Source organism: Brassica oleracea, chromosome C5 (genome assembly GCF_000695525.1).
Source record: "Brassica oleracea var. oleracea cultivar TO1000 chromosome C5, BOL, whole genome shotgun sequence".
Taxonomy (NCBI): Eukaryota; Viridiplantae; Streptophyta; class Magnoliopsida; order Brassicales; family Brassicaceae; genus Brassica; species Brassica oleracea.
Genome location: NC_027752.1, coordinates 36107658 through 36131393, shown reverse-complemented (window position 1 = coordinate 36131393; position 23736 = coordinate 36107658). Strand labels below are relative to the sequence as shown.

The 23736-nt window shown below is 32.1% G+C and overlaps 1 pseudogene; it reads left to right on the top strand.

Moving 5' to 3' along the window:
• Positions 1–2535: 2535 nt before the first annotated feature.
• Positions 2536–13424, top strand: LOC106292173 (annotated as a pseudogene).
• The last annotated feature ends 10312 nt before the right edge of the window (positions 13425–23736 follow it).

Sequence of the window (23736 nt, the reverse complement as noted above, 5' to 3'; positions counted from 1 at the left end):
TACCAAAAATATCAGATTATTTTATTAATTTTTATCCAAATATTTAATATTATCATAATTTCCAGATAGAACTGAATCACCCAAGTATTTTATTATCAGGAACATCTAATTTATCCGAGTTATCTGATATCCTAATTGATTTTTACACAAATTATTGAAAATTATCTGAAAAAAAGAAATCGAACCAGAACAGAGAACTAATAACTAAAATCCAAATTCATAAATAATTGAAAGGTTCCTATATCTCTTGAACTAGAAACAAAAAAAATAACGGCAACCAAAACAGAACCGAATAAAAAAAGAAACAAATTGTAACCAAAACTAAATGCGTAGGTCTAAAAAAATTAATGAACAAACAGACGGATTAATAAATACTAGAGCTTGACCCGTCCGACCGCACGGGTATTTATTTTCATTTTTATAAGTACAATTTTGTTTTGTATAAATTATATTATTTAAGTTTTGACGCATATTATATAATTGTTAAATATAACATTTAAACATAATAATTCTATTTATTACATTGAGTAATTATATTTTGTTTTTAACATTCAATTACATCACCATATTTTTATAATGTAAGTTTATTGTATTTGATTTTGAGTGAAATTTAATTTGTATAAAAATAATCTACCAATAATATATAAATGTAACAATTTATATTTATGTATAAATTATATAAATTATTATTTTATGTAGTTTTAAATTTTTAGTTATTACTAATAAATAATGAAAATATAACTATATATTTTTAAAACGATATTGTATTCTAAATTGAGTAAACGGATACCTAAATCGGTGTAGGTGGTTTTTACAAGTTTTTTACGTTAATGTAAATTAAATATTGTTTTATATTTAACATTATATCACGTTTTTATCGTGTTTATTAATTAATGACACATCTTCCATATTCGAAATCATTTTTATATAAATGCATGTTAAGTTTTATATAATTCTGTTTGACTAAAACTAATGACACACATAACTAAATAAAAATATCAGACATATTCATCATGTGAAAATATGAAACTTAATTTTGAATATCAATCTAAAAATATATTTATTTACAATTATAGTTATTTTAGTTAAGTATATTGTAAACTTTGACAAAATTATATTGTAAATGAAATGATTTTTTAGTTTTTCTGTACGTTTGCTTAAATTATTTTAAAACTAATTTAAAAAGTTCATATTAATTTATTTAACCATTGGTATTACTTGGTGTAATAATGTAATTATGGTTGTTAAATATATATACATATATATTATCATATTTCCATTATTTTACTATAGCATCAAAATATATTTTATAATAGTTTATAAGTATCTATATATTTATTACTCGGTAAAATTTATTTTTAAGAAAAGTGAAAACAAAGTAAATTGGAAAAGTATTGATTATAAATCTGTTAGAATTTATAAGTCATGTATTTTTATAATTTAAGACTTGCCAATTACGAAGATGCTAAATATATGGATTTCGAATTGTGGTGTATTAATTAAATTTAAGATTTATCATGATTTTGTTGTGAATTTATTTTAGGTAATTGTATATAAATTAGGAAACAACAATTAATGTTTAAAAATAAGATTAGTTATTACTTCAGTGACGTTGAGGCGTAAATAAATTAAAGTTTTAAGGGTTAATTTATAAGTGTACTTCTATTTAAATAAGATAGATCTCAACAAAAGATAATCCTGCGCTTTCGAAGCGCGGATCAAAATCTAGTTTGATTATTAAAGTCTTAAAAGAAAGTAAATAACTCGCCAACAAATATATATACTAATACATTTCAGGTGACTAATAAAAACACCAAAAATCTTATAAAGCTTTTACATAACCAGATATATTCATTTATATTATTTATTAACGGAAACAAAATTAACAAAATGTTATAGTAGTATATTTATATTACCATGCATGAACCATGTTTATCCTCCATACACCAAACACGTCAACTATCTTCCCCTGAATCAGATTATACCGACCGGTTAAGGTTAAGCACCAGGGGCTGCATCTTTAGCCTTATCGTGGAAATATCCACCATACTCTCTAGCATACTCTTTGACGTGAGAGGCCGTGTTGTAGATCCGACTACGTGCATAATCCATTTGATCCGATCAGCCGGGTGCTTTCCCCGGAAATAACGGTACGCCTACGATACGACAGCCAACGTTCCGACAAGAAAACCTGCCACCGATAAGAGATCAAGCTTACACTTACTTTCAGGTAACTCCAGCTGGTTATTCTCGAATGACACAGATGTTAGGTGATTCGTGCGTGAGATGTCAATCTAAGTCTCACATTGGAAATTAAACAAATGCGAGTCTAATATAAAAAGAGATGTCCAACTCTAATTAGTTATTCTCGAGTTTTGATGTTTCTGAATAGTTTCGCTTTCAAAATGGGCAGGTTTTTGTTGAGGATTGACCCTTTGATTGCCCCTGCAAAAGAAAAGGAAGGCAAGAATCATAATGAGAAGATGATAGAGATCAAAGAAGAAAAGCAAGAAGATTAGGAGGAAGAAGATGACAATGACTTTGAGATGTTTTGAAGATGAAGATGAACGTGGACCAGATTGTAACAAGTGGTTACAAGAGTTAAGGTATTAACTAGTTAGTTGTTAACTAAGTTAAGAGTTGTTGCATGAAGTGGTTAAGGAGTTGTTAGAATAGTTAAGTGGTGGAGTGTAAGAGTGGTCTAAAGATTAGAGGTATGTGTTATGTGTTGTGTTAGGTGTAAGTCAGGAAGCAGTCTACTATAAAGACAGTGTGTGGTTGTTTGTAAGAAAGCATGGAAGTATGAATGAAAAAAGGTTGTTTGATAAAGTAAACTCTTGCACAACAAAACAGAGAAAAACAGAGGTACAAAAGAGAGAAACCAATCAAAGTGAGAATCACAACAGTTTTAAAGCTTTTTTTTAATTGGTCATTATTTGCAGCTACAATCTTCGCTCCGTCTCTTCTTCTGCTACAGTTGTGATCAAGGTTAGTCTTTATTTTTCAATCTCCATATCTTTCAACATGGAGACTGTTGGATCCATTAATAGCCATTAGGCTTAAATGAAAATTGTGAAAACAAATGACTTGGGCCTGTGTGTTTAAAAGCCCAAAAAACATTAATAATGAACACAAAGGGACTTGCCCCACATCGGTGGGAACAAGAGGAAGAGAACTCTTTACATATAGTCACTTGATATCATGTGTTAAATAGCTTGGAGAGAGAGGAAGGCTCCCCAAGCGCGCGCCGCCGCCGCCGTCCCGATAAGAATATTCTTTTTGGACCAAGTTAAACTCAACGTTTTGCCTTTTAATTCGAGAAAAAACGACATGCATTTTTATTTAAAACGACAAGTAGTTTGTTTCGAAAATAAAAACGTCATGCATTTTATCCTCTCGAATTTTAAACGAGATAAGAGAGTCTTGGGGAATAAGTTTTCGAAACTTAACTTCCCGTGATCTCCGCGAGATCTCCGCACACGTGCAGCAACTGTTGCGGGAAGTGGCTCTCGTCCGTCTCTTTAAATATCGACTCTCCTCCTTCTTCATTTGTTAACTTTTCTCGTATCAAAAACCAACAGAAAAAATCCCTTACCGTAAGTCTATAGTTCGAAAGTGTTTCGTAGATTTATAGTTCGATAGGGCGATTCACGAGTGAAGCGTGATCGTCTGCCATGGTTGTATCCTGGTACTCGATATCCGTACAGTACCGTCTCACTAACGGAGCGAATATTTAGAGTTAAGGAAAGAGATTATATCTCGACTCCATGTTCATTTACGAATACGATTTCTTATCGTTCTTGTATTCGCTCTTTACGATCGTTTATTTCCTTAACATATCGCTTTTATTATTTCGTTTATTCAATCTGGGTATCCGGCTTCTACAGAGACAAACGTTTATAAATGATCCCTCTTCATCTGTAAAGGTGCTTATGGGTGAAAATCCCGTGAACGATGACTTACCTATAGCTACCACGCCTTCAAAAGCCGACTTGGAAACTGTTCTTGATGTTATGAATATCCAAATGAAGTTCTGGCCATCACTGGCTAGTAGCTACCGCCTACTCCAAATTACTCTCAGAGTGGGAAACACGTCTGATTGAAACCAAAAGTGAGTAATGCTTCCCAAAAAACAACAACTGCATTCTTCTTCATTGCACATTTCTCTTAATACAATCTCTCACTGGTTTTACAGAGAACCAGGTGAAAAGGAGGCTTGTTCGTGTTCCCACTTGGTGGAAATGGGGAAGGAGGAAGTTTATGTACAGGTTTCTATCTGCTCGTATATGACTTCCAGCTAAAGAAGATTGTAGAATACAATCTTCCTGATTCCTCGTAGCAATTGTATTCTAACTCAAAGACTTTTGGTACCGCTAGAATACTATGTAACTTGCAGGTCACTGATCATCTAGATGTCTCGGTTCTGTTCAGTATTTCCTTAGCGTTAAGTGACAGAAAGAATAGTATTTTGTCTGAAGCTTTCTCATAATAGTTGGAAACTTGTGAGCTCGTGCTGCTCCTTTGGATTATCTGAGTATCTAACAAACATCTGCCTATAATAACTGCTTACCCCAGAAATCCACAAATTGAGTATTTTTTTTTACACAAAAGAAATAAATAAAATGTACAATTGCATCCTTTTATTCTAAACGTCAGAGTTTACTTTATATCTATACTAGTGGTATTCCGGCGCTACGCACCGGGTTCGTATATTTTATTCTCTAATGAGTGTTAAATTGTTTTTTGATCCATTTGATAGTGGTTTGTATGTTTTATTCTCTAATGAGTTCAAAATTGTTTTTTTGATCCATTTAACTCCTACACGCGGGATGTTGTTTGTTATATAATATTGGTTTCTCTGTGTTTGTATTAGTGAGCGTAAAACATGTATTGTGTTTATATATCTTCAGGGTTGGTTGTAAGGTTTTAAGATTTGTATTATGTGTGGGTTGTAGATTTATTGGATGTAGCATAGAAAATGTTTTGTATGCTAGTAAGCTTGAATCTGTGAAGGAGGTGAGACGAAAGAAATGAGATTATTATTATGAAATTAGGCTATGCATGTTAGCTTGGTAGCAGTGGCCATTGGGGGTTAATTGTGTTGGTGAGGTAATTTTAGTTTTCACTAAATCCACGTGGGCCCATTTGTTGCATTGTCTGTATGAGTTTCTTATGTGTTGGGTCTGTCCATTTATAGAATCGATGTTAATTTTTAAAAACATGCAGTGTAAGTTTGTGTTATGTTTAGCTGGTTGTGAAGCATAAGTGTAGTTGTAAGTCAATATTAAAAAAACCCGACAGTTGCAGTTTTCTAAGATACAATTTGATAATCAAGCAAACTATTTATCGAGATGGTCATATATTATTGTGGACACTGTACCTCTTTCTTGACCAGCCCTAAGATTTCTTTGAGCTCTCTACATATATCAAAAAAATAAACGGAATTTCAAATAGGTATCAGATACAATATCTTTGAATACTCTATGTTGTGAAACATATACATATTTTACTCAAAGCGGAAGCCAAAGCACACAATTCACTGGAAGTTTGCAAAGATCATCTTGCTGTTCAGGAACTCTATATCAGGTTTGTTAATCTGCTTCTCTGCTCGTTGATCTTGTCACTGCTTGCAGCGTCCTCTTCACCAGCTTTAACATCTTTAATCCTTAAAAGTTCTTCTTCTTTCTCTTCTTGCTGCTCCAGTGATAGTAAATAGTTTGTTTATTGAGGATCCTTGTATTTCCTAATCTTGGAGGTGCTTTTACTCCTACACACAACAAAAGCCAGATCCAGAAGGTCTTTATTTAAACCTTCTTCGTCTGACAGTCTCGGTTTGAGTCATGGCATACAAAACCATGATGTTTCCTCGAAAATAAAAGAATCAAGATCAAGACAATTCAGAGACAATTTTGAGTGCTCTCATTTTTCTGGAGAAAATAGAATTAAGAGCATACCTGATTTTTGGTCATGGAGTGGAAATTGATGAGTCGATCAGACAAAGTTAGTAGTTTGATGAGAAACCCAAGAATAGTACCCATCAATAACTGCACCCCAATCCATTTAGTAAGAAACAATTCCTAACATATAAAAACACAGAACTTAACTATATTAATGGACCAATGCCATTAAAGTGATACATATATAAGCTTAGACATCTAAACAAACTAAATCACTTGGACTAAGACCAATGATATATTCATAAGACATACCTCATGTGCATTATAGGGATGCATATTAGTTTTAGAAAAAGTTGAAAATCACACAAAAAAGGAGACGATACCTTAACAACTTGGTGGCGTGCAAACTGTAACAGTGTCTAGAAGCTTGAACTCAAGCCATTTATGAGCGTATAGAGCTGAAATCAGGCAGAAAAAATACCAACAAAACAAAAAAGAGTTGTTGTTAGATATGATAGAGGCCAACAAAAAAAAGATAACAAAACATCAAAACTCTGATCATATGGTTGTAACGAAACACTTCCGGAATTTCTAAGCAAGAGTAAGGATATATGTTTAGAGAATAACTTAGCATTAACTCTAAATTAAGACAGAAGAGACGTGATTCTCAATAGCTACTTGAGATCATACCAGTATACAGGCAACATCGTTGATAAAGTTCAAATCTGCTACTAAGAAATCTTTTATTCCAGGCTTCAAGACCTTAATCACGACATCCACTTGTTAGCCTCTAAGCCTTGCGCCATGGTTCATGGACCTGGTCATGATGATTCTTTTAAGTAGAGAAGAGTACATAGACACAATGGATTCAGATTAAAAAAAAAAGCATAAGAACATACTTGTGCTATTGAGGCTGATGCAAGTTGTGTAGGGTCAACATATTCGTATACGCTGTCTCTGGGTCTACCAAGTTCCTCTTGCAAAATTTTATGAACTTCTTCAAACGGAACTGGAGGAGCTTTGTTGAAGGGTTCTAAAAATCTTCTGACATATTCTGGCGGGGAAAAAGTTGGCGCATATGATAAACTATGAATTCAAAAAAGTATTGAAATGAAGGTGCCGAATGGAAAATTAATGACAAATAGCAATATAATAACTACGCTTACGTTAGACATGCATTTCACATGTTTCTAGCTATACATTTATTTAATCAACACGAGTTACCTAGCCCACCTTAATGTAAGTAGTTCCCATGAGTTCAAAGAGCTTCTTCAAATGTAGAGGAGACAGTAGACCAAGCTGCATTTCAGTTGGTACTCCACCAGACACTCTTGTGGACTGCACCGGAAGAGAAAAAAGTGAAGCTTAATAAAGAAGCTGGAATCAGAAACACTGAACTGGAGAAAGTGTCATCTAATTATCCACGGCAGTATCATCATTCACCATTGTCCTTCTCAGCAATCAAAGCTGTTTTCAAAAAATTCTCATTATTTTGCCATATGTGTATATCTTCTTATAATCTCCCGACCTCACTACAACTAAATCAGCATTTCAAAAAACAGAACCGCAACACAGCAAAGAAAAATAAGAAAGAAAACAAATCTTCTACATACGATCATTTTATTTGAAAAAGCTACTGACTAATCACATTCCCAAAAACGATCCCTAAAGGTGCACATCTGTTTAAACAATGAACTCAATTTCGAACATTAGATTACATAATATCTCGATGCATTCTACAAAAAAAACTCAATCATTTCATAACCTGAGATCAAAAGTGAAAATAGCAACTCAGTCATATTGATATTGGGTTTGCGCCGAGTTGACTAAAGCCTTCGACTTTCTTCCTCTGATCATCTTCTTAGAACTTCCTCTCGTAACTGGAAGCTGTAAAAGCAGAGAGCAATTGCATTTCCCAATATTGGTATCTAGGCCGCAAATAGAACATAAAGAAAACAGATTCACTGAAGAGAGATAATAGACCTGATACTGGTGCAGAAGTGGTAACCGCGCGCAGCGGAAAGCTGAGATGGCGATTGCTAGTCGCACACTGAGGCAAAGAAGGCTAGAAACTCCAATCAAGCAGTGGACGGAGATGACAGATGCTTTGACACGAACAACAGCTTCACCATAAATCAGTCATCAATATTCGTCTCACATAACCCTCCGCTCTAACAAATCAGAGGTTGAAGAGCATGAACTCTAGAAATGGATCGTCGTAATTCTTGAAGATGGAGGTCGTGACTTTTGGGCTCCTATCATGATTTCAGTAAGTCCACTTGAATAAATGATGTAAGCCCAAAAACTACAATAAAAACAAACGAACAAAAAAAATCAAAAACTGGTAGACACGTGGCGAGAAACCCCACCCTCTCCAGAGCGACGTGGACGCCTGAGAATCAGATATGTCAATTTTATTTATAAAGATAGTTAATTACAGTTAGTAACCATAAGATCCGCTGTAGCACAATCGTTAAAACTCCTCATCAACGGAGGACTTTCCTGGTTTGAATCCCAGCAGCGGAAAATATACTTTTTGTAGTTAACTCTTTTTTTAATGTCCTTTTTTGTTATCTGCTCTGATCATGTCAAGATCATCTTTCTTTTTTTTCTTTTTTTTTTTTATAATCCAGGTGTTCCTCACTTACGTGGATCATTCCCCTGGGTCTGGTTAGGCAGCGGTCCATTTCACCCGGGAGGGCTTTACCTGGGCTGGGGACAAGGCCCAACACCCAGTACCGCATTTGGTGACAGAATGGACAGTTCGCCTCCGCCTGGCGTCGAACCCGTGAGCATGACAATTGGCCCACAGGGTCCTTACCAAGTGAGCTACCTCGTCCCGTCAATCAAGATCATCTTTCAGCCCTTAAAAGTTATTGTTTTACATGTAAAATGTGATTGCATTTTCACAAAATTATCTGCATAATAATCAAACGATTAATCTGTTATCCACTTTGTAGCAGTCCATCTCTCACCCTTTATAAAAGGACATCTTCCATGGAGAGATCTCTGCAACAACAACAAATAAAGTTAAATAGGTTAAGATCTGTATCATGCGCGGGATGAGATTATATATATAAATGATTTTTATATATTAAAATTTATTTTGTGTTCATTTACGTATTATGTACATAATTAAATTAGAGTAAGCACGTAAATCAAAATAATATCTATTGTTTATTGACAATATTTTTTATTTGTTAGTAAATCAAAATAATCATTTTATTTATTTTATAAGGTATATAATTAAATTTCAATTATATTGAATTGAGATAGATATATATCATATTTTAATATAAATATTTATTATTGAGATTTTCTACTCATATGATGTTATTAAACCATTGATCACAAAATTTCCAATGTGAGATGTTTTCAATGCAAATTTCAAAATCAAAGTATTAACGCCTCAATACGTTTTCAATGCAAATTTTGAAATTAACATATTTGTGTATTTTTATATGGTTTATAATTTAATTTAAACGATATTAAAATAGACATATATACTCTCAATATGAATATCTATTAAATGAAACTTCATATTCATACGATTTTATGATCGTTGGTATCTTGTTATAACAAAAAATATTAAAATATTAAACTATTGATAACAAAATTTTCAATGTGGGACTTTATTATTTTTTGACATTTATTGTCGTTTTAAAAGAATTCAAAATATAACATATAAGAAAAAATATAATTTTTTTATTACATGGTTAATATGTTTTTTTAATTACTTTTAAATAATATAAAATTAAACAAAAAAGAGAGAGGATACAAAACTGTTATCAGATCTTTATTATTCATAAATATGTCAATCATATTAGGTAATTTCGTTGGTTTTATTTAAGAAAAGAATGAAAAGTATTCTTTTGTACACAAGTAATCAATTTAATGATTAGTTTAATAAAATGTAAAATATATATGTAGATGACACATGACTACAAAAAAAATGTTGTAATGCTTCTCAATTAATACAAGGTAGAGATCCGCGTCTTGCGTGGAGTAAACATATATATAAAATAAGAAAAATGTATTCACCCTTTAGCTTGTTATTTCTATTCAGTAAAAACTAAGAAGACTCAAGTGATGTTTGTTTACTTAGATTTTAGATTTTGTAGTAGCTTTTAATTTTTTTTTTAAACATGAATGGTGATTCTAGATTCTAGTTTTTGGTTTTTGTTTCCATTTAATTTTGAAATTTTCAATATTTTTGGTTTCTTTAAAGTTTGATTAGTAATTTATATAATTTTAAGAGTTTGTTTATTATTCTTAAGAACTTCACTTATAAGTTAATTTCTTTTTATGTAAATTTTTTTTTGAACTGTTTTTATGTAAATTTTACATAATGTTTTAAAAAATAATTAATTTATTTTATTGACAAAATTTTAAAATATGTTATTATATAAAGGGAAATTCTCTCAAATAGTCATTTTTAAGTTTTTGTCACAAAAATAGCCCTAAAAAAAAGAAAATGACCAAAATAGCCCATTTTTATTTTGAAATTTTTAATTTTTTTAAATTTGAAACTCTATCCCCAAAACTCCACCCATTAACTCTAACCCTAAATATAGATTAGTTAACCCTAGGGTAAAAATACATATTTTGATCATTTTTAGCTTTTAATAAAATTTATTTTGGTCATTTTCTTTATTAAGGGCTATTTTTGTGACAAAAACTTAAAAATGGTTATCGTAGGGAATTTCTCTTATATACAATTTTCATATTATATATGTTAACAAATTATTTTTACGAAAACCTATTTTGAATATTTTAGAATACAAATATTATTACTATTCTATCACTTTGTTCATTTCTTATTTATTTTTATTATATTAATATATAGAATATTTTATTAAGAAATCAAAAGAAAATATGAAACCACATACATTGTTGAGAAAGCTTAGAAATCTGGATTTTGGTTTTTGTTCGAAAAGAAGTAGTTGTTTACAAAATCTGGTTTTCCCAAGTTTTAAGAAATCTATTTTTTCAAAATCTTGATTGGTAAAAAAATAGTTTTTAGAAAACCAAAAACTAATCCAAAGACCATTATTTACCTTTTAATTCGTTATAATTTGTGGTTGTATTCCATGGTTATAATTGAATTGGAGCTTTTGGAAGATGTTATATGCACATTTCACCATAGTTAGAGTATATGTTTCATTACCATTTTTTTCGAATTGGCGTCAATGTTATTATATTTTGATATCATTAGAACTAATGTAACAAAAAATCAATGAAAAAAAAACAAAATTCATGAAAGAAGCATAGATGAAAGGTCTGAATCGTAATTAAACCAAAACACAAGGCTAAACTATAAGATAGTTTCACTTATACGAACTTCTACAGCTTCTCATCATCCATTTCTCCAAACACGTTTTGCAGATCAACCATGCTTCTCTTAGACTGCACATACAACAACATTGCGAATGAGAAACTTCGAGCAAGTATATTTGCAAGTCTTATGGTGTCTTTGGATCAAGGACGACTTAAAGTTAAAACCATGTTTTTCCACACAAGTTCATATGATTTGACAAAGATTACTTTTGCATACTTATAAAGCTCCACATCTAGATTGTTAAGTGATTTGATCTGCTGAATGACTTCCCTAGGAACTCGGATTCAGCGTCTGTAAAATGCATTTTATAAAGATTAGATTATTGAAGCCTTCTCATTTTCTTTACTGGTTTGAATCATGTCCTAAACATCTTTAATTTACCCCTTTGGTGAAATTTGCTGGGAAATTCTCTTCAAGGAGTTGACCAGTCTGGTTCATTGAGAAATTCTCTTCAAGGAGATAAGTAATGCAACCTTCATTTTCATTAGGGTTTTTACCGTCATCTGAGGTGTATTCAACAGACATAAGATCACAACACTTCACACGTTGATCACAAAAGGCTAGAAAGAAAGTTACTTACATTTCCACTCTTAGCTACAATCTTATTCGCTTCAACTTCAGATGTACCGTTCTGCAATGTCAGTCATTTTCAGCAAGAAAGTTACAATTTACAGCACAGCAAAAAAAATGTATTACACCTGAGCAGAACTTTACTTGAATTACACTTTTATCTGACCACGATTCTGAAATTGCAACACTTGCTTCTGGTGCATCGAGAGATTAAGGTTCAAAGTTTTATGATTGCAAGTACAAATTTGTATGCAAAAGAGCTGTTAATCTTTTTTTTTTAAAGTTCTAGCTACTAAAATCAATCTTAAGAAGAATGAGTACTATGGTGAGTTTTGGACTTCAAAAAGCAAAATAATAAAGTAAAAACCATCACACTCAACACCTAAAGCATAAATTCAGGAGCGGTACTCAAGCAAAATGTCACTATGACTACAAAACGATTCGTTACCCTAATTCTAAGTTGCTAGATTCTCATCAGACAAAAGTAATAATTAACCCAAAACACAATTACCTAGGGTCTTCGCTCTCTCCTTTTCTGCCACCGTTACTCCTCCTTCTCCTCCTCTTCCCAGCCAGTGTCCTCGCCGCTCCTTCCCTCTCACCAACTCCTTCTCCAACCATCTCTGCTTTTCCACGCACCTCTTCTTCCCCATAAAGACCCAAAACAGCTCAAGCTCTCGAATCTCTCAACATCCCTATCGTCAAAAACTCTTGCGATCACCGTCCCTCTTCCAAATCTCCTCACCACCGTCGTAAACTGCGACATGGGCTCCCCATTCTGCCTCGTCACTTCAATATCCTTCACAAACTGCTCCTCCGATCTCTCCATCTCCTCCACGACACTCAAAGCTCTCTCCCCATCACTCGTCTCCCTCTCTTTCCTTATATGCCCTTCTCTCTCCACACCACCTCGCCTTCCTGACTCACTCCACTCCTTCTCCGCCGTCTCTTCCTTCAACCGCCGCCGCAACGGCCTCTTAGGACTCTGCCTCGCTCGTCTGCTTAACCTAACTGACCTCACCGTCTCCTCCATCCCCGTCTCCACCTATGGTCTCTTTGTCAGATCGGAAACATGCACAAGATCGTCTGCCTCACCATCTCCAATCGAATCTCTCCAGCAACATCCCTAAAACGTTCCAGTTGAATCTCAGATCCAACGATTTATCATAAAATCTGATAAGAGGATCAATACTCACTTCAGTTACTTTACTCTCCAACCTTCAACCCTACAACTCTAAACTTACGCCATCTCGAATGGTTTACTCTATTTCTATATTTCTATAATAAAGTTGACGTTGTTCCAATGATACTCTCTAAAGTGAAAAATAGAATGATGAACAAAAAATAAAAAAATTACTCTATATATAGAGTAAAAAATAGGTTTACACTATTATAGAGTAGAAAATAAAATACCATTGGAGCATTTTTACTCTAAATTCTATTTTAGGGAAGAAAATAGAGTAGGGTTAGAGATGCCCTTATCGTCAAAATCAATCTCCGGCGAGATACCGACAACATCGGCGATGTATTACATGTACGATCGGTTAAAAGAGAAATTAAAGTTTAGTTATAATAGGTCTATTCTTTTCGTTGACACTACCGCAACTTCCGACATTTAAAATTATAAAAGGAAAACAAATAATTAAAAGTATCATCTTTCTAATTGTTACCGCCGTATTTATTAGAAACACCTGCTTCCTCCAGTTTTTGTGTCGCGAAATTTTATAGCGTCATCAAAGTCTTTAAATATCCAGCCGCAGTGTGTTTAGCGTCATCAATCGGCGGCTGTTTTAACTTTCGTTTTTTTTTTATCTCCATTGCCATATTTTTCTGAACACTGCAGCTAGAAGCAGCGGTGATGTATAATTTATATACATGGTAGTCTCTATATTAAATTAAATGTTATATGAATATTTATGGCACATAGTGTAATTTTTTTAGTAAATGAAGGGTTCTTAAAATTAAAAGCTGAGAAAGTTTCCAGTGATGACACCTAAGCTAAAATGGCAAGCCTTAAAATAAAATACAAAATAAAAGTTAGAATACCTAAGCTAAAATGGCAAACCTGAAAATAAAATACAAAATAAAGGTTAGAATTTAAAAATGCTTCTCAAGGATAATCGATAAACCAAAACTATGCGATAAAGATCAGAAACATAACTAGATGTCCTTTGAACCACGCGTGTTTGTTTCAGTGTTAACCTATCAAAAAGAAGCCCTTTTTTGTGACATGAAGAAAGAAAAAAAAGGTCGTAAATATTTCATTTTGATCCAGTTACTTTAACCTATAGGCTATAGAGGACGATGATGGCCTTTGATGAGCCACAAAAGTCATATGAACTTTATCTTTATGTCATTTATGGTTCTAAATAGTCACGTATATTCCCCTTTTTTCTTTCTTTATTAATTTATTTTGTTGATTCCCTATTTATCTTTATTTTAAAAATATTCTTAAATGATATTTTGATCATACTAGATTTTTATGAGTGTCATTTCTCTTTTCTAACACACAAATTTCTTTTTTTTTGGGAAGAGAATAAAGGCTTATTCATGATACTGAAGCAAAAAATGTATTTCAGGGATATGTTTACATATAACAGAAAAGGTGTTCATTATTTTATCATTTCCAAAAATACAGTGAGTGCATATACTCTTTTAAGAACTTATGATTGTAAGTGTTTTCTAAATATTCTCACTTAAGACTGTAAGAAATTTATACTGAAACCCTATTATATGAATGTTGACAATTTTTTAACATTTCGTCGCAACTTGATTCTCACATTGTTAAAGTTAAAGAGATGGATATCGAAAAACTAACCGTAAATATTGTGTAATATATTTTTGTAAATTTGGAAGAAAAACTTGACAGAAGATATTATTATCACATCAGAGAGCTGAAGTATCCCCAATTTCTTGCCATGATGATATGTCAAAATATTTATAGAGTACAGCCAAACCTAACAAAGCCATGATACTACTACACACAAAGTTATCGCAGTTCATATCACACACACACGCACACAGTAATATACATACAACATATATTGTTTGCACATACATCCATATATGTACTTATTATTGTAAAATTATAAAATTATTATGTCTTTTCCCACTTCGACATGGTGTGACATTAAACTTTAAGAACAGTAGCTAAGTTCCAATTTGAACAATTTTAACAATTATAAAGCCCATCAACCAAAACTATAAAACCATCCGTTATTTTCAAGGGTTAGTCAATGAATTAGTAAATGTGTTCCGAGAATGATCTGGTTTCGATTTCGTTATCTGAAATGTTTGCTATGCTTATAACTTCAAACTGTACTTTTTAGCATGGTATTTTTTTACATCACTTTGCCATGGTATAGAAGAGAATAAACTTGTACTGTATATTAATTTTTTTTTTTGTATATTAAAAATTATTCTTATGAATATATCAAATCATAATCTAATTTGACTATTTGTAAAGAAGTTCTCTTGATTTTCTTTCTTTTTTCTTGGCAGGATCTCTAGCTAGCGTTATAAATATAACGCTCCTCTATGTTGAAAAATATTCGATTTATTCAAACTTTACATACACTATATCAAGACAACGTCTTATGATAATTCATCTACGTACATATACATAAATAAAGAAGTACGTATATATGAGCTGTTTCAGCATAAACCAAATTTAGAGGTGAAGCATGAAGAAAATATAATGTAAGCAAATTTGGTATTATTTGTGTGGTTGAAGCCATTATAAAGGTTTGAAATGATTTAAATAAAAGGGTATTATGCAGCTACATCGTCAGGAGGATATCAACATAAACTATATAAGTATACACAGTACCAGCTCTAACCTATGGCAACATAGGCAATTGCCATGAATCCAAAAAAATTAGTGTTATTTTACTAATTAAAAAGGTCGATTTTGTCTGTTAAATATTAATTAGTTGGTGAAATTATAACAAAAAGTCCATGATTAACTAAACCTAATTTAAATACAATAAGAACAAAAAAAATTATCCTGCATCATTTTCAATTTTTCATTAACAAAACATAATTTACACATAAAACCCCATTTTAATTTTTTTCTTTGAATACCACGTTTTTTTTGTTTTAATTTAAGGAAATGCAATAAATAAAAGATGAGAAAAAAATTATAAAAGGATTTTTTAGATCAAACATAAATAATATATATAACTTGTTTGACAATATACTTTATATGTATTATATTTTTCAAATAATATAATTCAACATACAGAAGATATGAGAAAGCTATTAAAGTGATAACGTAATCGACTGAGAAAAAAACTATTAGATTACTAGATCGCTGATACGAAAAATATCTTCTTTGTAAAAGTTTAAAACTTTCCAGAGAAGCATTTTACGACTATAAAGGGCGCCGTTCACCTTTTGAAACTTAGCTACACCGGTCACGACATCTGGTTGATATCGAGGACTTTTGTTGACTGAATCTAGTATAGTTACTTTTATTTTTTAACATTTCCTAATTCCTACCATAAAGAACGGGGGTTCGAGTATTTGTTTTCCTGAGGTTGAAACATAATTTGTCAATAAAACTAAGATACTTGCACATTTTACCACATTATAACTTACAGTTGATTAAAAATAAGCTTTATTAAATATCAGGCATTCTTTTTAATTGATCTCATACGATTCTGATCAGTATGCTGTCTCTATAGAAGCGATTGCGAAAATTTGGTGCTGTCCAATCTCCTTAACTTAAGCGTGAAAGTAGAAATATAGTAAAGTTCAAAAAAGAGAGTAGAAAAACTAGTTACAATTTGTGAGCGTCTCCTTGAAGATTTGCGAGTACTATAATTTTAACACAAATATCAGTTCCAAGTTATTTTAATCATTTGTAATTTTTATTTCGTTTAATTTTCTTATCTGATTGTATTTAGATTAATTTGAATTAATAAAACTGTTTTTATTTTTGAAAGAATAATTTTCTACTATTTTCTTTCTTTTTAAAAAAAATTATTTTAATAAAATTATTTTTTGTTTATTTTATTAAAAATTTAACTTGTAAAATATTGATTAAATCTAATGAATCAAATGCTAATCACTCACTTAAATTGTTTATCGCAAATAAATTTTAAATACGTTCAGAAATTAAGGAATTTGATTAGGCTTATCTTTACATTAGTAATAAATTTATATATATATACTAATTTAACTATTCACAAAAATAAATATATTTATATAATTTATTTTATCTTTGATATGATGATACAAATATTATTAAAATTCCTAAAATGTAAATATCTGTAGTAAATTAATTATGTTACGGTAATCTTAACATCATGTAATAGTTTTTTAAAAGTAATATTAAATTATTTATAAAGAATATAGCAACGACATTTCTAATAAAAATATTATGTTCTTTGAAACATATAAATATAAATGAAATATTTTCTTACAATTTTGTTATATATGGATGAATTCTCAATTAAAAAAATTAAATATATATAAAATACTAATAAAACAAACAAATATTTCAATTGCTTTTATTAACTTGTTTACCGTGTTAGTTTATAATAATTTATATCTAAAATTTAAATTATTTTGTTATATTTTTAATTATGGTAATTACCATATATTTATTTTTACATATTTGAACTTCTATAATTGAATTTTATCATAATCATTTTAAACTATGTCATAATTAGGTAGGATCTATGTCATCTTTTAATAAGCCACAAGTGATTCATCCGCGAAGATATTGGTTATTACATTTTTATACATTGATATTTATTTTTCATAATTAGTGTTATATATTTTAGATGAGTCATAATATAACTAATTGTATTTAAAAGACCTGGACCAAATCGGGTAATATGGTTATTTTTGGTACAAATATCTGAACCTGTTTCAGATACATTTTTTATTTAGATATTTTTAAGTTCCTATACATCATAACCGAACTCATCTAGACCTAGAAAGATCCAACTCAAAATCTATACATAAATTTATAATATTCAAGCGTGACCTAACTAAAAAAATTGATACCCGAAAAAAATAACTTGTACCTAAATGGATAGCCAATATTCATGCCTAACTGATTTTATAAATTAATAAAATGATTCTTTCTATGTTTTGGCTACATAATTTTCCATCGATTGAAACTACTAAAAATAAATAAATTTAGTAAAACAAACTAAAATGAACGTTTAACCATATGCAAAACTCATTTATTTAACATTTTTTATTTTATAATTGGCACAAAGTTAATGTTGATTAACTGATAAAAATGTGTACTATAATATTATTCTAATATAATTAATGATGTGATGTATTGTAAATGTAATATAATTAATAAAAATTTTAAACTGTGTGAAATATGAAAAGACAATTAATGTAATTATATTAATGAAATTACTAAAAAAATACTATACTTCTTTTTTTTATATAGTGTTATCCATGTTTCCAAAGAGATCTCATTTACACTGCTATTTATGTTTCCAAATAATACCTATAACTTGAATTTTTATAATATAGATATTGTTATTTTTATCTTAGAATTATTGTGGTGAAGACACCTAAACAATCACTTCTAAGATAATGTCTAGGATATTTATTTGATTTATCTATTCTAAATTGAATTACCAAAAATAATATAACAGTTTGTTGCTTGGCCATTTGTTTAATTATAATGATTCTAGATTATACTTACTTAGCTAGGGTCTGTATCAAATCAAGCATTTGGAATCATTATTATTATGTTTTTAATGTATTCAATCATGATTTTAAAAGTTCTTTAAACTTTGGGTTACTGATTAAAATGCATATAAATCTCTCTTAAAACTATTATATTTCGCAACTCAACAAATTGCATTGGTAGTTTGGAGAACTACATTGGGTCCCCAATTACATTACATTCAGTTAATCTATTGTACATTGAAGATATTTAGAACACTATTTTTAATGATTACAGTTGTTTCAGAAAATTTTAAAAGTTGATTCACTACAAAATTCTCAGTATAAGCGTCCTCATCTAAGCGTCCTCTTGGTCATCGGGGACCAAATGCTGTCATATTGATCCCTTTGTCCTAGCTTTAATCGGTTTCAAGTGAATTAGATTAGACCTAGTTTTTGTATGTTAGGATCTTTTTTATCTTTTTTGGGGATCCTTCCATAGGCTCTTGCTTTCTTAAAAAGATTTAGATCCAAAGTCATTTGTATCTCTATGCCCATTTCTCTGAAATGAAATTCACATACTTTACAAAAAAAAATCCCAGTATAACTTCTCGTAGGTTAACCAAAACGTGATATTCTTAAATTCACCATACTAATCAAGATTCAAATTATTTAGAATATGTGGTTAAACACAAAATTCAACTGTATTTGACTTTATATATTATAGACCATACATGCATGTTTTATGATGTTGGAATGCAAAACTTCAAATTCTGCCTTCCCATATTTGCCTTAAACTAAATCCTAAATTTCCTCATTTTCTTCTTAAAATCCTATCCAGATAATAAATACATAATTAAAATGAAATTTATATTGATACCCATTATTGCATTGTTGAGAATCTGCATTTATTTTGTATGTATCCAGGTTTTCTAACTTCTTTCTGCTTAATATGCAAACATAACTTTATATCTATTTTTTTACGGTTATCATTTTAATTTGAAATATATCTCACTGCCATCCATTTTTCATTTTATTAAATACTAGTATTGAGCACATATTCTATGCATGGTAATATTGTTGATTACAAATTGAACCACGTTATAATTATATAACTAAAATAACATGTATTATTTAACTTTGATTTATTAGAAGGATATGCATATATATATATATAAGAAAGTATTAGCACATTAATCATTAATTAACCACGATGATAATAAAATGAAGTTAAGTTTGTTTAAGTATTTTTACTTGATCTTAATAAGCTTGTTTGATATAATTATTTTTTTTTATAAAGAAAGGATTAAACTCAGGTCTATTAAAGACACAAGCCTAATTTCCGGGTGGGAGGTGGGATAGACCCTTTCCTGGGTATTCAAATAGGGCCGAAATGCAGTAGTCTATATCTGTGTAGGGTGACCAGGAAAATGTGATTTAGTTTCGCATGGCAGGTGGATCGAACCTGAAATATAGTGACATCCCAAGCCCTTCTGTTGCGGCCAGCAATTCAGCAGCTGAACCAGAGGTCGACCCAACACCCTACTCAACCAGCCAAGGCGCCAACCAGGATATACGTGCACTAAAAATGCCATATCTTACAAACCAGGAGGGTTTAAATCACGAGTCTAATTTTTATGGATTCTACACTCAAGAAGGAGTCTAGGCCAATTAGAATTGGACCAAAATAATCACGGAGAAAGAAGTTATGAATTTTACAATTCAGAGGTTTCTCAACTCGTCCATCTGCGAGTACCCGACTTTAGAAGAAGATTCAAGCTCAATGAAGGAGCGGCCTGAAGTAAAACCCATCACAGAAGTCAAGAGGAGTTTATCATCTTTCCATAAAGCCAAAGATCAGGAGAAATGGCCACGGAAATTAGGAGTTATGATCAATTCCCCAGAACCGGCCAAACCGATGTCATCTATGGAAAGTCTTCAACCAATTCAACTTGGTTCAACCCAGAGCTATTTATGGGAACCAGGAGATCATCTTAACCATTTTGTTTCCATAATCAAAAATCCCATAAAAATTGTCATTTTGAATTTGTTTCCTTTGTTTGCATATCCTTAAAAAAAAAAAAAAAAAAAAATCATTCTAGTTATTGTTTCATGCCATATTAGTTGGTACATTTCGTGATTGCATCAGAAAACCAAAAGAAAAAAAAAATATATATATATATATATATATTTATTGCATAGTTACTTCATTTCGGTTTATACTTGCATTTTTTTCGGTTTAGTTTAAATTAGATTTGCATTTGTTCATTGCTCTTATGCTTGACCAAAACTTCCCATACTTCACTTGATCTTTGAGATTGATTTCAGGGAGAAATGGTAGGAGAAGCACACGGTCAAAACCTAGAGGCCACATTGAGCCAACAGACCGCAGCTCTACAAAAGCTCCAAATTAAGATTGCTCAATTGGAGAAAAGAAATCAGGCACAAGGCCAACGACCACAACAAGGAAAAACAAGATTTGGAGATGTACCAGGGGCTATATATGTCGATCCCAAGCCACCAGATCCTTCAAAGATCAATCAAACTCCAACTTCTAAAACCCACAACAATCATGTTGTTAATTCTCGGTTTGATTATAACTCTTTTGCTGATAAAATTGAACTCTTTAAATTTCCAGGAAAAAGAGGTTATCTTAGATGGGAAAGAAACCTTGATGAGTGGTTTCACTACAACAACATCCAGAAAAAGGAAAGGTTGTTTTATGCCATTGATCAACTAAATGATGATGCCTTTAAATGGTGGGTACAAGAAGAAGATGATAGGTAGTTTTACAAGGAGCCAACTATCAAAACATGGAGAGCTCTTAAGGAAGTCATGAGATATGAGTTTGCACCAGATTTTACAAGTTCTGAAATCCAGGAACTTTATCCAAGGAGGTATCCAACTCATGGTTCCAAAGAGGCAAAGAGAATGGTGCCACAACAAAGCCATAGAAGCTTAATCCACCAAGACCAGATTCGGCCAAACAAGAGGTCCACGGTTTTATATGATCAATACCAGCCTTACGAGGTCCCAAAGGCCATGGAGAAGAAGAACTTTGTCAGCCAAGACACATTGGCCAGACATAAAGAAAAATCAGACAAACCGATTTTTCAAGAAAAGGCCAAGGTAAGTCCTATACTTGATAAATGTGTTTATAAATCATCTCCCACTGGTATGAGTCACTTGTCTTTGTTCAAGGATGTTAAGACAGGTCCTGAGGTCCAGAAAGACACGAACTCCACATCCTTGTTGAGATCCAAAGTTGTACATGATTTAAGTCCAAGAGACAAGGAGATTTTAAACCCAAAGGAAGAAGAGCCATCAAGCCAAGGTAAGTCTTCTAAATCTGAGGATTTAAAATATCAGACATGTTATAGATGTCATAAGAAAGGACACTATGCTGTAGTTTGTCCTACTAAGCAAGTATTGATAGAAGCATCACTAGAAAAGAAAACAGATTTATCTATGAAGAGTGATAGTTTTACTCAATCTGATTTGTTGGTTCCAAATTCTTGTGTAATGCACTTGTCTTTGTCAAAAGGTGTTGTAACAGGAATTAAAGAGCATGAATTCAAAGGAGAGGAGCCACCAGGCGCCACACCAGTGATGAACCAGGAGAAGGTTCAAGACACAATGCAGTTCATGTTGCTTAAAGAAGCAAACCAGTAAATAAAGTATCAAACCAAGTTCCAAGGAAAGAACCAGACCATAAGCCCAGCCATGAACCACCTCACAAGTGGAAGTCTAGTGTTGAACAATGTGTTCAAATGCCAAGGCTTAAGGTAATCTTCTCTGATCTTAAAACGTCCAAGACACTTGATTATCCAGATATAATGCACTTGTCTTTGCCAAAAAGTTTTGATCCAGGAATAAAAGAAGTTGAAGGTCATAACCACCAAGGTCAAAAGATGCAAAGAAGGCAGCAAACAAAAACAAGTTGTCCAAAGAAGAAAATCATTCTTCAACTTGTGGAAGCTATCAAAGTAAGTCTGGAAATTTCAAATTATTTTTATCAGTGTCCAAACACCGATATAATGCACTTGATTTTTGTCCAGAATGTGGAGAATTTTTCAGGTTGCAAAGGAGAAAGCTTCAAAGAAATCCCACCGGATAATCTTTTGTTGCTAGGAGAATCAAACCCAAAGATGGTCAGGACTAAGCCTACTAGGAGTATGAAGGACCATCCACCAAAGGAGATAAGAAATGCCAAAGTCAAAAGCAGAGGCGTGATCCTATCCTATTTGCTGAAAGAAGAGCCACCTGATGCACAATCCATCCCCAAACCGAAAAAACAGTATCAAGGTAAGACCTTAGAATCTCAAAAGAGTATGAAAGCTGACTTGCTCTATCTTGGTGCAGGTTATAAAGTTTCGAGGTCGAAACCTTTTCAATGGGGAGGGAATGTTGCGGCCAACAATTCAGCAGCTGAACCAGAGGTCGACCCAACACCCTATTCAACCAGCCAAGGCGCCAACCAGGATATACGTGCACTAAAAATGTCATATCTTACAAACCAGGAGGGTTTAAATCACGAGTCTAATTTTTATGGATTCTAAACTCAAGAAGGAGTCCAGGCCAATTGGAATTGGGCCAAAATAATCACGGAGAAAGAAAGTTATGAATTTTACAATTCAGAGGTTTCTCAACCCGTCCATCTGAGAGTACCCGACTTTAGAAGAAGATTCAAGCTCAATGAAAGAGCGGCCTGAAGCAAAACCCATCACAGAAGTCAAGAGGATTTTATCATCTTTCCATAAAGCCCAAGATCAGGAGAAATGGCCACGGAAATTTGGAGTTATGATCAATTCCCCAGAACCGGCCAAACCGACGTCATCTATGGAAAGTCTTCAACCAATTCAACTTGGTTCGACCCAGAGCTATTTATGGGAACCAGGAGATCATCTTAACCAATCAGGAGGTATTCCAGAAGTCCTTAGCTGCACCAGAATCCAGGAGATCAGTTGGTTCAATGGAGAATCACTTAAACCCAATCGGAGCTATTTATGGAAAGATTGGACAATCTTTCGGTTTGATCCTTTCCAAGCAATTCCAATCCAACCAGGAGAACCAGACGATGTCAAGAAAAAAACAAGACATCCAGGAGACATTATACACGAGCCATAAGAGTTCTACAACTTCATCCCATGCACCCCATTTTTAAAAGTAATAAGAATTATTCAGTTTTTCTAGTTTTCTTAAAACTATTGTTCTAAGTCTTTTGAGTTTGTGTGAAGCAACTCCAAAGCACCTTGACTTATCAAGGCTCCTTTCCATAGAGTCTTGTGG